Consider the following 15,358-nt stretch of genomic DNA (forward strand, 5'->3'; position numbering starts at 1 on the left):
TACCACTTAAAAGGATCTATAGTTTTGAGGAACTGTCTACCTTTTACTGTGTTTGTTTGTTTGTTTGCTTAACGCCCAGCCGACCATGAAGGGCCATATCAGGGCGGTGCTGCTTTGACATATAACGTGCGCCACACACAAGACAGAAGTCGCAGCACAGGCTTCATGTCTCACCCAGTCACATTATTCTGACACCGGACCAACCAGTCCTAGCACTAACCCCATAATGCCAGACGCCAGGCGGAGCAGCCACTAGATTGCCAATTTTAAAGTCTTTATTATGACCCGGCCGCGAAATTTTTTTTCACACGTCAGTTGTGGGCTTTCAATCCCGAAAGCTATTTCCGAGTAGCTACGAACGTAAACGGAAGTTCCGATGTGTTCGGATGCTTATCGATTTGAGTTGTCGTTCGTGTCTCGCTGACCCAGTACACGGTAGCGCTGGAATGAGTGCAATCCGAGCTACGAACTTTGCCGATTGCAATCTAGAAATGATCGTCACTGCTGCAGGGTCAATGTGTGAATTAAAAGGATAGAGCGAAAAGAATGCACTCAGCACTCGCTCAATCCATGCTGAGGCTCATAAACTCCCAGCCTGCAGAACATCATACAGACAGCAGTCTTTCTTTCCTCGCACCATTGGCGAATGGAACGCCCTCCCACCACAGGCAGTATCCTCAGCCTCGGACATTTTCCTCTCACTGATTGTCAATCATCGGTTTGGATCAACCAGCAGGTAAGTTATAATTGTTTTTAAAATCCAAGACATGACCATTGCAAACGTGGCCTTTGTAGAACTGAGCAAGATTCATCTGTTGTGTATGTCATGTGTGTTACTGAGTAACTGGGTGTGACTGTGAGTCACCGTGGCAGAGTGTGTGCTTGTTGTGTTCTTATTTTTTTTTACTCAAGTTTACAAAATGCTTGATCTTTAATCTATATGCACAGAATCAAATGTTGCTGTATCAGTGTATGAACTATGGTTGTAAAAGAATAAACAAAACAATTACTGAATTAGTGAGTGATTTGGCTCTGATAGTGCCATTTCATTTTCAAGACATGTTAATAGTTATGTTAATATTGTTATGGTTTTTTTCAGGTCTCCCGAGAAACCAGAGGTGATGTTCATCATTCATACAGCTCCTGTCTTTCAGTTCCAACAGTTTACCTTTAAACATGGATACATGTACTGGAGAGGTATCAGGATGACTTGGCATGGTGCTTTACATTACAGACTACCCCTGAAGAGTAAGTTACACATTTATAAGGTATTTGTGATGGTAGTCTGAAGCTATAAACATGCATGTACTGATGTAGATCATTCAGCAGTCTTTTGTTCTTTGTAAATTGTATTACATTTACATTATTACAAGTACTTTGTAGATGAAATTATTCATACATTTGAAGATGCATAGTAATACTGTGCATGGTAATTCACTAATTGGTATGATGTACTTTGTATACATAATGGTACAAATATCTTTATTTTCTCTCTCCTTCCCATCTTAAAGTTTGTTGCAACCCTATACTCATAAAGTGCATTATGCTGTTTGTATGAACATTGATTTGAACTATTGTGATGCAAGAAAGTAAAACATGAAATAGCTAGAATGAAAGATTTACTCATTACTGGAATTATTTTAAATACAGTCAGTCCTTTCCTTGGCTCACAATCACAGATCTGGCCAGTTTTTTTTTATTTTTTACATGGAATAAGAGTTATATAATATAGTAAAACGTATCAACACCCTGACTGCCCCTGCGCAGTGTTAGAATTTTCTGAATGACTTCACATCACATTTCTCAACAAAACTGTAAGGTGTTAACGCTAAATAGGGAATGTGTGTGGGATGAGGGCTCATGCTGTCAATTAAAAAAATAGTAAATTTCCATCACATTCCAGAAAAACCGCTCACATCAGCAGCATAACAAGATATCATGTCGTTAGAAAGGTTCTTGTGGGGAAGTCTTTTTAATTTTAATGATGACAGATTCTTTTTAATTTTAATGATGAAAGTATATAAATAAATGGTTTTCACAGGAAGGAATGATGGCACCTGTAATATTACAGAACGATGTTTACAGTTTAGTTAATAGTTGTCACTCACTCACTGTCAGTATCACCCACACCATTCTCCATCCCACTGATTGTGTGAAGAACAAGTACATGTATTTCTTCCTACCTACCTACCTTCCGGCACCCCCACCACACACCCTCTTCTCAATACCAAAAACATATCCCCATCAGCGCACAGCAAAGTCTGAATGTGCTCAGTAATACATTTTCTTTATTTTCCAGGAAGTGAGGTGCCGAGATATGATGTGCAGGCAGCTTGCAGAGTGGTGCCTGGCTTTGCTGAGGATGATGATCAGATTCAGTCCATTCTGTGCTGACAGAGCTACCAGAACTGACCCACACTGCTGGCATGACCTTTACAGCTGCATTCAACACTTTACTTTTACGCTGGTAACTTTACGGTTGCTCTCTCTCGATTGAGCATTTTTATTTTAACTAAGGGGGAAAAGTAAATGCCTCTGCAGAGATTCGAACCTAGGACCTTGAGATTTTCAGGCCCATGTCCTAATCACTAGTTTTTTTTTATTGTAAGATGGATATATGTCTAGTGGATGCAGCTACATGTACAAATGTGCCAAATTAGAACTTGCATTCTCAGCCTATAGTTTTCTTGGGCCATTCATGCGAGTACTAAATATTGTGAATGCATTGGTATTCCTAGACTATCACACATGTGAGACTGCCTTTTCTTACTTTTGTGAACTCACTTTGTTTACCTCTTTGTGTTAATAAATGCAGTTTATCAGTTACCTCTGTTGGTTTCTTCTGCAAGTATGTCAAATGGCCCACACACACCCTCATGCGCACACACATACAGACACGCACAAAATCAGATCTCAAGTGTAAGTATTCTTTTTGCAGTTTTATTTTAATGCCCATAATCAGTCAAACAAATAATTATATCATCACACTTGCACCTAAGCTTAAAGTAGCAGTCCTGCATACATAATGTGTAAATGTTTCAGGTCACCATCTGTCCTGGCTTGAACATGCAATAAGAACACCTCTACACAAACACACGTACACTACAGTCAACTGGCTAGCTGCTTCCCTGTAAGGCATATTTGTCTATGAATTAATCGATTTTCCGCAGACAGCAGCCAGGTAGTGGATCTTTAGTATATGTCCAAGCAGACGGTTGATCTTATTACAACTCATCAAGGAAATGTTTAAAATAAACTGATTCCAAAATCTAACCTTCCAAAGTTCATAATCAATAAAGAAGAATGGTATGTTACTGGAACCCTTTGTTTATGATTTAAGGCAATGTGCGGCAGTAAAATTACCAAACTTAAAGGTACTGAACTTGTCAAATCCAGGTGCATGGATCCCCTGGGGCTTTTAGTCATAGCTCAGGCAGCTATCCGTTAGAAGAACTACCAAGTTTCATTGACTTTTGCACCCAAAGAGTCAAGAACTGCGATTTTTTTACGAATTAATTTTGGACTCTGTCCTGGCTGGTCTTGACCTATTTTTGGATCTAAATTTAGATCAGGTAGATCACCACATCATGCACAAAAAGACACGTCACTGCAAACTATGTCAGACATCATCATGAGTTTGTGTAAAACAAAATGGATGCCAGAATCGCTCATTTGAATCGAACTCAGACCAAACACCACGTAATAACTAGGTTAATTTATGCACTCGCGTGAACAAGAAACTGTCAAGCTTCACAGATGTCGTCGTTGGGTAGTTTTGGGTTTGTTTTACTGCCATAGGAGGATTTTTGAACTGTAAATGCACTCAGCTGCAACAAAAACGCAAAACTAAGTCTGTGAGCTGCATTGTGCCTTTAAACTTGAAGAATAGTCAAGGAATAACTTGGTTTTCTGGTTAATTCTTGAAGTGACTTATTAAAATGAATGAAAACACTGTGGATGGATATAGACTGCTGTTGCTATGGAATCTAGCATTAACAACGCCATATGGGATTTCTAGAAAACAGTTTTACAGCAACATCATACATCAGAAATTCATAATATTTAAGGATACACATGTATTATATCTACAATCATAAAGAACGTGTTTTTTGTTAAAAACTACAGTTGAATTTAAATTAATTATTGTAATGACTATGCAGTAAGAAATTCGTTCATCCTCATGACAAAAGATATCAAAATTCAACTGTAGTCTGTTGTCAAAAATCGTTCTATATGATTGTAGATTGATACATGTGTATCTTTGTGCCAAATATTAGGAATTTCTGATGTATGATGTCGCTGTTAAACAGTTTCCTAGAAATCCAATGTAACGACTGTTTCCAACGGCACTCTACGTCGATCAGTATTCACAATTCTCCGAAAGCGGCGTATGGCTGCCTAAATTCTTTCTTTCTTTCTTTATTTGGTGTTTAACGTCGTTTTCAACCACGAAGGTTATATCGCGACGGGGCTGCCTAAATGGCGGGGTAAAAAGGATCATACACGTAAAAATCCACTCGTGCAAAAACACGAGTGTACATGTGAGTTTCAGCCCACGAACGCAGAAGAAGTATTCACAATTGTTTTATTTATTTTTATGCAGAAAACCAGGTTATTCCATGTATTTTCCGAATTCAATTTTACTGCCGCACATTTCCTTAAAGGCACAGTGCAGCTCACAGCCTTCGTTTTGCGTTTTTGTTGCAGCTGAGTGCATTTACAGTTCAAAAATCCTCCTATGGTAGTAAAACAAACCCAAAACTACCCAACGACGACATCTGTGAAGCTCGACAGTTTCTTGTTCACGCGAGTGCATAAATTAACCTAGTTATTATGTGGTGTTTGGTCGGAGTTCGATTCAACTGAGTGATTCCGACATCCATTTTGTTTTACACAAACTCATGATGACGTCTGACATAGTTTGCTAGTGAGTGTCTTTTTGTGCATGATGTGGTGATCTACCTGATCTAAATTTAGATCCAAAAATAGGTCAAGTTTCTTTTATTTTTGCGCTTTCCGGGTCTGAGTACGAAATTAATTCGTAAAAAAAATTGCAGTTCTTGACTCTTTGGGTGCAAGTCAATGAAACTTGGTAGTTCTTCTAACGAATAGCTGCCTGAGGTATGACTAAAAGCCCCAGGGGCTCTGTGCACCTGGATTTGACAAGTTCAGTACCTTTAAGAAAATGTAAGATTTACTGAACTTTGACCCAGCACTTTTTGTAAGTGAACAGGCCTTAGTTTTATTTCGGTGGCATAATTCAATGCGCTTCGTCAAAATGTCTTGAACTGAAAACAAAAGCAGACGCAAGACTTATGGTCAGTTGGAGTTGTCTCCCGTACTCCTAACTTGAATGTGCTGCAGACAGGTGTACCCAAACAGCTCATATCACAAACGGTTTGGAATTCCCAAAAACGCAAGATCCGCACTGCACAACTTCAGTTCAGCGCTCGGTCTCTTTTTGAAAATGTATCTTGAGAGAAAAATATAGAATAATATATTGCACCGCCCAAAGGAATGGAGTTCTTATGGGACAATGACAGCGCTCAGATCATAACGATAGGACAACTTTTTAAATGAGGCAGGGCCGGACTACCGGGGGGGGGGGGGGGGGAGGGGTGTTATGGGAGTTGCGCAACCCACCCCCCCCCCCCCCCTAGCCTAAACATGTACCACACTTATTTAAAACATTTTTTATGATTGTTTATTTTATGCCGTTTCATGCAAGGAGCGACCATTTTCCTATCTCAGAATATGACCTACCCATCAGCTTCAGGGGGCTTCGCCCCCTGACCCCCACAATATAGGGGCTCTGCCCCTTGACCCCGCCAAGGGGAACATCCCCCTGGACCACCACTGGCAACCCCCCCCCCCCCCCCTTAGCCTAGTCCGGCCCTGTGAGGCGTAGCGGGCCTTTAAAACATTGACAAAAATGTACAATAGCAACAAGTTGTAATGCTCAATACAACCAATACTGAGAGGACATTTACAATACTGGGAAACAGTTCTTTTTGTCCGGTGATCCTCTGCGGCTGATGCTGTAGTTTCCCCATCGATCATAGCTGGACTTGGATAGCACTGCTTTTCATCCACATTCACTGGCCAGGTCTTCGTCATCTTCAGTCACTACTGACAAATGAATGAGAAAGGAACGGATCTTAAACACAACGACAAGAACAAGTCTAAGTATGAGTATAAAGGAATAAGTTGTGTACTGTTTGTAACTGACACACATACACACACTAAACCCACATAAATGCCAAGAGCTTAAACATTCTTTTTCCCTGGTAGACAAGTTCAAATAAAATCCCACGACTTCCCCCCCCCCCCCCTACTGCGTCTGATTTTTGTTGGAACCCCAAAGACTCAAGGTTGTTTTCAATGTAACTTGTAAGATACAGAACATGTAGTGATGTACACACATACAACTTTAACTTGTCTACATTGTATACATGTCTGTCACCATATTTGAATACATTCAGTTCACTAATTCAGTCAAAATTTCACTGAATGTAAAACGACATATTATTCTAGAGAGATATTAATGCCAAGTCTGTCCTACATTATCACAGGAATCATGTGTGTCAAGTTCTATTATTATTTTCCTTTTAAAGTTTTACGCTCTCTGTGCTCTACACACATGCATAATATACATACTCAAAAAAGGAAAATATTAATAGAACTTGACACACAGTTTCATTGAGATAATTATATCCTGACAGTGACAGTGTTTACTGCAATGGCCAATGCATTTTTTTTTAATCAAACATACACACTGAAAGTCATGCGCTTCTAGTATATTAGTAATGGTTCCAATACGGGAGGAAGTGATCACCATACTGGTGAAATAAGGCTAAGAGCTTGCGGTTTGGAGTCTAAGTCAGTAGGTGTTCATTATTTTATTATTATCCCTGAACCTGAATTATAAAAAAAAAACACCACTCTCTCACAGTCTTGCTCACAGTCACACACGCACACCTCCACATGAGTTATTCTGACCAGAACTTGAGAATGAGAGAGAGGGGAAGGAAAAAACACACTGTATGTCATAACACTGACACTGACAGTTGTACATAATAAAACCTTTTACCTGATTCGTCGCTGGCCATGCAGCAATCGGTTGGCTTTTTCAGCTGAGAGGAGACCTGCAATAAAATAATAGATGAAGTACCAATCATGGGAACATCACTTTCAAAATGGTGAGTACTAGCAGAGCAGTAGAACCATTGATTGCCTTTCAAAGAAACGCACTGTAACCAGCCAGCCTGGGTAAGTCAGCATGATTTGATTCTTGAACTAGCCTCCAACCTGCTTGCAACATTTTTTATATTCCGAGAAGGTTATCCATTTTTAATTCTAGCATTAAAACATTTGACCAGCACTAGCTTTGATTTTTTATTCACTGTCTTGGAAGTTGGATTCATTCTTAAAAAAAGGATTTTTTAAATATTATGACTCATGCATCTCGAATTGGGTCAAAAAGAGGTTGCAAAAACGTGGCAGTGGTACTCTTCTTCTTCTCCACATTAATGAGGAAATCCCTGTACAGGGCAACTATCTTCGTACCTGACGTAAGGCAAGGATACATACATACACGTACAGGTACATGCATCCAATGTTGTTGTCAGAGACTGACACTCAGTGACTGTCAGTGAGTTGAGCGACAGTGAGCGGAGTGACACATGTTGCAACACATACTCGCAAAGACCCACTCTAAGTATAAAACGAAACATGGAAACTTACCTCTGGTTAATATGCAATGGTTCGCCCGTCCCAATTCTCTCGCATTAGCAAACATCATTGGAGATTCTTTCCGAATTGATCACCTTCGCTCCTTGCCTTGGACTGCCATTTTGTAACTTGACTAAAAACCGAAACGCTATAGGTCTGACAAACCACGCTCAACGTCCAAAATAACTTGAGGAGGAAAAAAAAAGAGCCCACAATCTTTTTTGGGGCAAAAACGTTGTTTTGAAATCTCCGAAGCTGCTTGCAAAGTCAAAGATGACGCAGAGATCTGTACAGTATCTCCCTGGATGACGCAAGGATAGTGTTCGACTCGGCTCTTTGACTTGGTAAACATCGGAACTTCCGATTACGTTCGTAGTTACTCGGAACCAGCCTTCGGGATTGAAAGCCCGCAACTGACGTGTGAAAAAAATTTCGCGACCCGGCCGGGGTTCGAACCCACGACCTCCCGATCACGGGGCGGACGCCTTACCACTAGGCCAACCGTGCCGGTCTACCTTTTACTGTAATACGTCTTAAAGGCTCACTCCACTTCGTGAACACAGTGCGCCTCACGGTGTCGGGTCTGGCCAGGCTTCTACACGGGGAGAGACCATCTCTCCACTTGGTCGCATAACAACTATCAACACCCTGACTGCTTGCTGTTGTATGTTAGATTTGTTTGGATACAATAATTCTTAAAAGGGCACCAATGCCTTTTACAAAATCAATTTGTGGAAAAAATAACAATGTGCATAGAATGCACCCAGGCTGTTTATTTTTGGTTTGTGACCAAGTCGGGGCATGGTCTTAGAGTAGTATAGTAAGGGGAATCTTACCCCTCATCGAAGACACCATCTTGAGGATGTATCGTGATGTCGCCATCTTGAAACATTTTGAAAATTAAGTACAAGGCTTTTTATATACACGTACATTGATAGAACCATGTAGGCCTGAATGCAGTTCTTCTTCCAAACCGTGTCAGATTGTTGACAGCAATTTACTATTTTCAAATCGAACATCGAATGATATAGAACGATAGCTAGGTTAGCATTTAGTCTGGTGTTTGAAACCACGCATACCACTATAATTATGTCAGTTCTAGCACACTTAACCGCTCGACCTAACCATCATATTTCAACATATATTGTCTAAGCCGCCATATTGGAGAGTTTTCTTGCGAATTGGACTTAAAATAGGTCACGGGACATTAGCTGTACTGTAATTTTAGAAACACCTGCAATGATTTGCTCAAAATAACTCCGAAACTATGCCAAACAATTAAATACAGTTTAATCAGCGAGCGGTTTGAAACGACAGCTCTCCTGTCAGGAGTCTGGACTTCCGGTCGTCATCATTATTGAGTCACTTGAGAAAAAGTGACTCTATGTAATCGGTCAGTGTTAGTCTGTCCGGCCGGCCGTCCGTCCGGCCGGCCGGCCGTAGACACCACCTTAACGTTGGACTTTTCTCGGAAACTATCAAAGCGATCGGGCTCATATTTTGTTTAGTCGTGACCTCCAATGACCTCTACACTTTAACGATGGTTTCGTTGATCTTTGACCTTTTTCAAGGTCACAGGTCAGCGTCAAAGGAAAAATTAGATATTTTATATCTTTGACAAAGTTCATCGGATGTGATTGAAACTTTGTAGGATTATTCTTTACATCAAAGTATTTACATCTGTAGCCTTTTACGAACGTTATCAGAAAAACAAGGGAGATAACTAGCCTTTTCTGTTCGGCAACACACAACTTAACGTTGGGCTTTTCTCGGAAACTATAAAAGTGACCGGGCTCAAATTTTATGTGAACGTGACTCATTGTGTTGTGAATAGCAATTTCTTCCTGTCCATCTGATGCCTCATATAATATTCAGAACTGCGAAAGTGACTCGATCGAGCGTTTGCTCTTCTTGTTTATTTAGTTTTCATCTATATCCATTCTTCAAAGCATATCAAGACCGTTGGATTGAGGAAGTCAAACTTACAGTCTAGCTAACGCATGCAAATTTCGCGCCATACAGGGCTAGAATGCCTCGAATGACTGACACAACAAAATGTACGTTGAAGAATATCAAGGTCTGCAATGACTACCTAACACAGCATTCAGATTTGAAAAAAAACCCCACTCAAACACCAATTCTAAGACCATCTCCGTGTGTGTTGTCATCTATTCAACCCCCAAACCAACGCTGTATTTCCACGAATGTCACAATGGGATTCCTACTCATAATACAGCCGAGTTTAATTTGAGTAACTCAGCGCTCAAACGTTTATTTTAAGATATTCGTTGTGTGTGGTCACAAATTAACTTCCTCCAAGCTGAACTGTATAGCTCTTGGGGCGATTTGAGATATTTTTTTCGTTTGACATATTCCCTTTAATATGTGGCGGAGGAGCCATGTTTAAAAATGTTAGCATCAGAAAAAATAAATGATTGAAGGTTCGGGACTGCCATGGAATGCAGAGTTCCCTCTGTTATGCTATCGCTGGCCCCAGCTTTCAAAACAAAGTGTAATTGGTATCGAAACCAAGGTAGAATGAGATTGTTAGACGACGCAAGGGAGGTAATCGAACTTTCGGTTTCTAATTCGGTCGGCCATTTTCGATAGTCCCGATGCGGTCTACCAGTAAAGATTTATAAACATTGGGAAAATGTGGTAGTTAATATGATAAATGTGGATGAAAGTGTTTAAAATATGTTTTCAAGCCATTGAAAGGTAGTTGTCAATTTAGTCAGGCAACGCAAACGTCATAGGGACTCGTCGTTGTGGCAATAACGTTAACCGCTAGTCGTTCAGTGATCTTACTTGGATAAACAGAATTCGTAAAAGAGAGGAGAGACAAGGTGTCTTTGATGAAGATAGTGTTGTATGTTGCTTAAATATTGCGAACAGTTATTAAAAGAGCGCTTGTTGTGATCAGCAAGAGTAAAGATAAAGGACAAGTCGCCAAGGCGAAAATACAACATTTAGTCAAGCTCAGTCGAACTCACAGAATGAAACTGAACGCAAAACATTTTTTTTTCCGCAAGACCGTACACTCGTAGCCTCGTCTGTCCACCGCTCGTGGCAAAGGCAGTGAAATTAACAATCCAGAAAAGCGCGGTAGCGGTTGCGCTGAGAAGGATAGCACGCTTTTCTATATCTCTATTCTTTTTAACTCTCTGAACGTGTTTTTAATCCAAACATATCATATCTATATGTTTTTGGAATCAGGAACGGACAAGGAATAAGATGAAATTATTTTATCGATTTCGGAAATGTAATTTTAATCATAATTTTTATATTTTTAATTTTCAGAGCTTGTTTGTAATCCGAATATAACATAATTATATGTTTTTGGAATCATAAAATGATGAAGAATACGATAAACGTAATTTTGGATCGTTTTAAAACAAAATAATTTTAATTACAATTTTCAGATTTTTAATGACCAAATTAATTAAATGTTAAGCCTCCAAAATGCAATACCAAAGTCCGGCCTTCGTCGAAGATTGCTTTGCCAACATTTCAATCAATGTTATTGAAAAATGAGGGTGTGATAGTGCCGCCTCAACTTTTCACAAAATGCCGGATATGACGTCATCAAAGGAATTTTTCGAAAAACAAGTCGCGTAAGGCGAAATTACAACATTTTAGTCAAGCAAGAGCGTATACTCGTAGCATCGTCAGTCCACCGCTCGATGCAAAGGCAGTGAAATTGACAAGAAGAGCGGGGTAGTAGTTGCGCTGAGAACGATAATAAGAATAATAATAACGGGCATTTATAAAGCGCCTTATCAGAAGTTCAAAGCGCGTGACAACAATACATGTATACAAAAATCATACAATCACTGTCAGATTCAAACAACACATCATGCACATCTCACATCCCCAGACTCTATACTAAGGAACTATCCGTAGTGTTGTTGGAACAAGTGAGTTTTCAAATTGGACTTAAAAGATGAAATGGATGGAGAGTGACGTAATTGAAAGGGAGTGAATTCCATAACTGAGGTCCATAGTACGAAAACGTGCGGAAGCCATGAGCCTTGCGTTTAAAGCGACCTTGACGGAAAAGTCGAGCATCATCAGAAGAACGAAGGGTGCGAGAGGGAGTGTAGAGGGAGACCAGTTCAGAAAGATAGGCAGGTGCCGATTCAGAGATGATATTGTAGCAGAAACAGGCAGCTTTATACCTAATACGTTCAGATACAGGAAGCCAGTGAAGTTCTTTCATGAGAGGAGTGCAGGGTTGTCGATGCTGTGCTCTGAAAATGAGACGTGCAGCAGAGTGTTGTACTTTTTGCAAGGGTCGGAGAGTGGAGTCAGGGCAGCCTATGAGAAGGGATAGCACGCTTTTCTTTATCTCTATTCTTTTTAACTTTCTGAGCGTGTTTTTAATCCAAACATATCATATCTATATGTTTTTGGAATCAGGAACCGACAAGGAATAAGATGAAAGTGTTTTTAAATTGATTTCGAAAATTTAATTTTGATAATAATTTTTATATTTTTAATTTTCAGAGCTTGTTTTTAATCCATATATAACATATTTATATGTTTTTGGAATAAAAAAAATAATGAAGAATAAGATGAACGTCTATTTGGATCGTTTTATATAAAAACAATTTTTTTTTTACATTTTCAGATTTTTAATGACCAAAATCATAATATAATTTTTAAGCCACCAAGCTGAAATGCAATACCGAAGTCCGGCCTTCGTCGAAGATTGCTTGGCAAAAATTTCAATCAATTTGATTGAACAAGGAGGGTGTGACAGTGCCGCCTCAACTTTCACAAAAAGCCGGATATGACGTCATCAAAGACATTTATCAAAAAAAAGAAAAACAAATGTCCGGGGATATCATTCCCAGAAACTCTTATGTCAAATTTCATAAAGATCGGTCCAGTAGTTTGGTCTGAATCGCTCTACACACACGCACGCACAGACAGACAGACGGGACAGACAGACACACACACACACACACACATACACCACGACCCTCGTCTCGATTCCCCCTCTACGTTAAAACATTTAGTCAAAACTTGACTAAATGTAAAAAACGTCTGGGGATATCATACCCAGGAACACTCATGAAAAATTTCATACAGATCGGTCCAGGAGTTTACTCTGAATCGCTCTACACACACACACACACACACACACACACACACACACACACACACACACACGCACACCTACACCACGACCCTCGTCTCGATTCCCCCCTCTATGTTAAAACATTTAGTCAAAACTTGACTAAATGTAAAAAGGCGGACTATATTGTCCGCTCACTGTTTTGAAAGTACCGTAAACTACCTTGTCACACGCCCATATGCACCAATTTCGCCCACAAGTTGGGGGTGGGCGTTTACAAGGTACTATACCTTTTGCAGGAGCTAGAATAACGATATTTTGGTGATTTGGCATGTAAGTATTCAAAGGATGCGTTATTGCACAAAACTGTCCTCTCTCTCACTTTCTCTCACACACACACACACACACACACACACACACACACACACACACACACACACACACACACACACACACACACACACATACACACACACACACACGTGTTGCTTAAGTGCATGTTAACAAGTTTAAAACCTCAAAAGAATTCGAAAGAATTCTGTACAGCGAATGCGGCCGGAAACCCCACCTATTCTGCGTGTATGACCTTGAGAGCTGAAGTCAACGCTTGAATTTTCCTGTGATAATATCTGGTTTGCTTTCTCAGAACTTATCATATTTCAAGAGAGATCGAAGGGAAAATGTAAACGCCTTGGCGGAGATTCGAACTCAATATCTCGAGATTTGGGGGCTGATGTCCTAATCACAAGGCTACTGCGCCAATTGTAAACAAGTCGCGTAAGGCGAAAATACAATATTTAGACAAGTAGCTGTCGAACTCACAGAATGAAACTGAACGCAATGCCATTTTACTCGTAGCATCGTCAGGCCACCGCTCATGGCAAAGGCAGTGAAATTGACAAGAAGAGCGGGGTAGTAGTTGCGCTAAGAAGGATAGCACGCTTTTCTGTACCTCTCTTTGTTTTAACTTTCTGAGCGTGTTTTTAATCCAAACATATCATATCTATATGTTTTTGGAATCAGGAACCGACAAGGAATAAGATGAAAGTGTTTTTAAATTGATTTGGACAATTTAATTTTGATAATAATTTTTATATATTTAATTTTCAGAGCTTGTTTTTAATCCGAATATAACATATTTATATGTTTTTGGAATCAGCAAATGATGGAAAATAAGATAAACGTAAATTTGGATCGTTTTATACATTTTTATTTTTTTTTACAATTTTCAGATTTTTAATGACCAAAGTCATCAATTAATTTTTAAGCCACCAAGCTGAAATGCAATACCGAACCCCGGGCTTCGTCGAAGATTACTTGACCAAAATTTGAACCAATTTGGTTGAAAAATGAGGGCGTGACAGTGCCGCCTCACATTTCACGAAAAGCCGGATATGACGTCATCAAAGACATTTATCAAAAAAATTAAAAAAACGTTCGGGGATTTCATACCCAGGAACTCTCATGTCAAATTTCATAAAGATCGGTCCAGTAGTTTAGTCTGAATCGCTCTACACACACACACACACACACGCACGCACATACACCACGACCCTCGTTTCGATTCCCCCTCGATGTTAAAATATTTAGTCAAAACTTGACTAAATATAAAAAAACCGGAAAAACAGTAATATGAATGTATTCAATATTGTAGGTTATTCTTGAAGCATAAGTATAAGTTACAGCTCCGTTCATCCATGGTATCGCCTGATATTATCGAAAAAATTAAAACAAACTCTGGGGATTTCATATCCAGGAACTCTCATGTAAAATGTCATAAAGATCGGTCAAGTAGTTTAGTCTGAATCGCTCCACACACACACACACGCACAGACACACACACACACATACACCACGACCCTCGTCTCGGTTCCCCCTCTATGTTAAAACTTGTAGTCAATACTTGACTAAATGTAATAACACACTAATGCTATGAAACAACATGCCCCTATCACGAACACGGAGCGACTTGGATAAGGCAAGGGCAGTTTGATGGCTACAAGATGTTGTTTCTGCCAGGCAAGTCACGTGGTTAAGAGTGTTGCAGTGTCTCACTTCAATATCATCGGACTGAAGGAATGGCTTCAAGCAATTGGCAGAGTACAGTTACGACAATGTTATGGTCGGCCTACAGTCACCACAACAATGTAGGATCGCCTCATCCAAATTAAGGTCATGCAGCAACACAAAGGTTACTGAAAAGGCAGTAGGCATCGACCATGAGCTGCCACCTCACACTGTTGTCAGTAATCAAAGTGTTACAAACTGCTTATACACAGTTTCAACTTGAGTGAAAGACACACAGTCCACAAAACAACATTGACTGCCAACCATCCAGCTGCCCACCGAGCCTGGTGCACTCAACATGTGAGGTGGTTACGTCATCGTTGCGCTCAGCTCTTGTTTACAAATGGGTCCCGCCTGTTCTTGGATCCTGCTGATGGACGCATCCGAGTCTGGAGGCATCGTAGAGAGTGCTTTGAAGATGGCGCTGTTCTAGAACGAAATCGTTTGATAGGGGACTCTGTGATGGTCCGGGGAGATATC

At 40.0% G+C, this 15,358-nt stretch overlaps 2 long non-coding RNA genes across 2 annotated transcripts; one reads left to right on the forward strand and one right to left on the reverse strand.

Moving 5' to 3' along the window:
- The first annotated feature begins 356 nt into the window (after positions 1-356).
- LOC138973820 (uncharacterized) lies at positions 357-2,488 on the forward strand. Its single transcript, XR_011458170.1, has 3 exons — positions 357-736; positions 1,100-1,248; positions 2,300-2,488. It is a non-coding gene; the product is annotated as an uncharacterized lncRNA (long non-coding RNA).
- A 3,195-nt stretch (positions 2,489-5,683) lies between these two features.
- On the reverse strand, positions 5,684-8,157 carry LOC138972371 (uncharacterized). The gene is made up of 3 exons (XR_011457581.1): positions 7,744-8,157; positions 7,091-7,145; positions 5,684-6,129 (listed from the first exon to the last, which is right to left on the reverse strand). It is a non-coding gene; the product is annotated as an uncharacterized lncRNA (long non-coding RNA).
- Between the last annotated feature and the right edge of the window lie 7,201 nt (positions 8,158-15,358).

Source organism: Littorina saxatilis, linkage group LG8, assembly GCF_037325665.1.
Source record: "Littorina saxatilis isolate snail1 linkage group LG8, US_GU_Lsax_2.0, whole genome shotgun sequence".
NCBI classification, from domain to species: Eukaryota; Metazoa; Mollusca; class Gastropoda; order Littorinimorpha; family Littorinidae; genus Littorina; species Littorina saxatilis.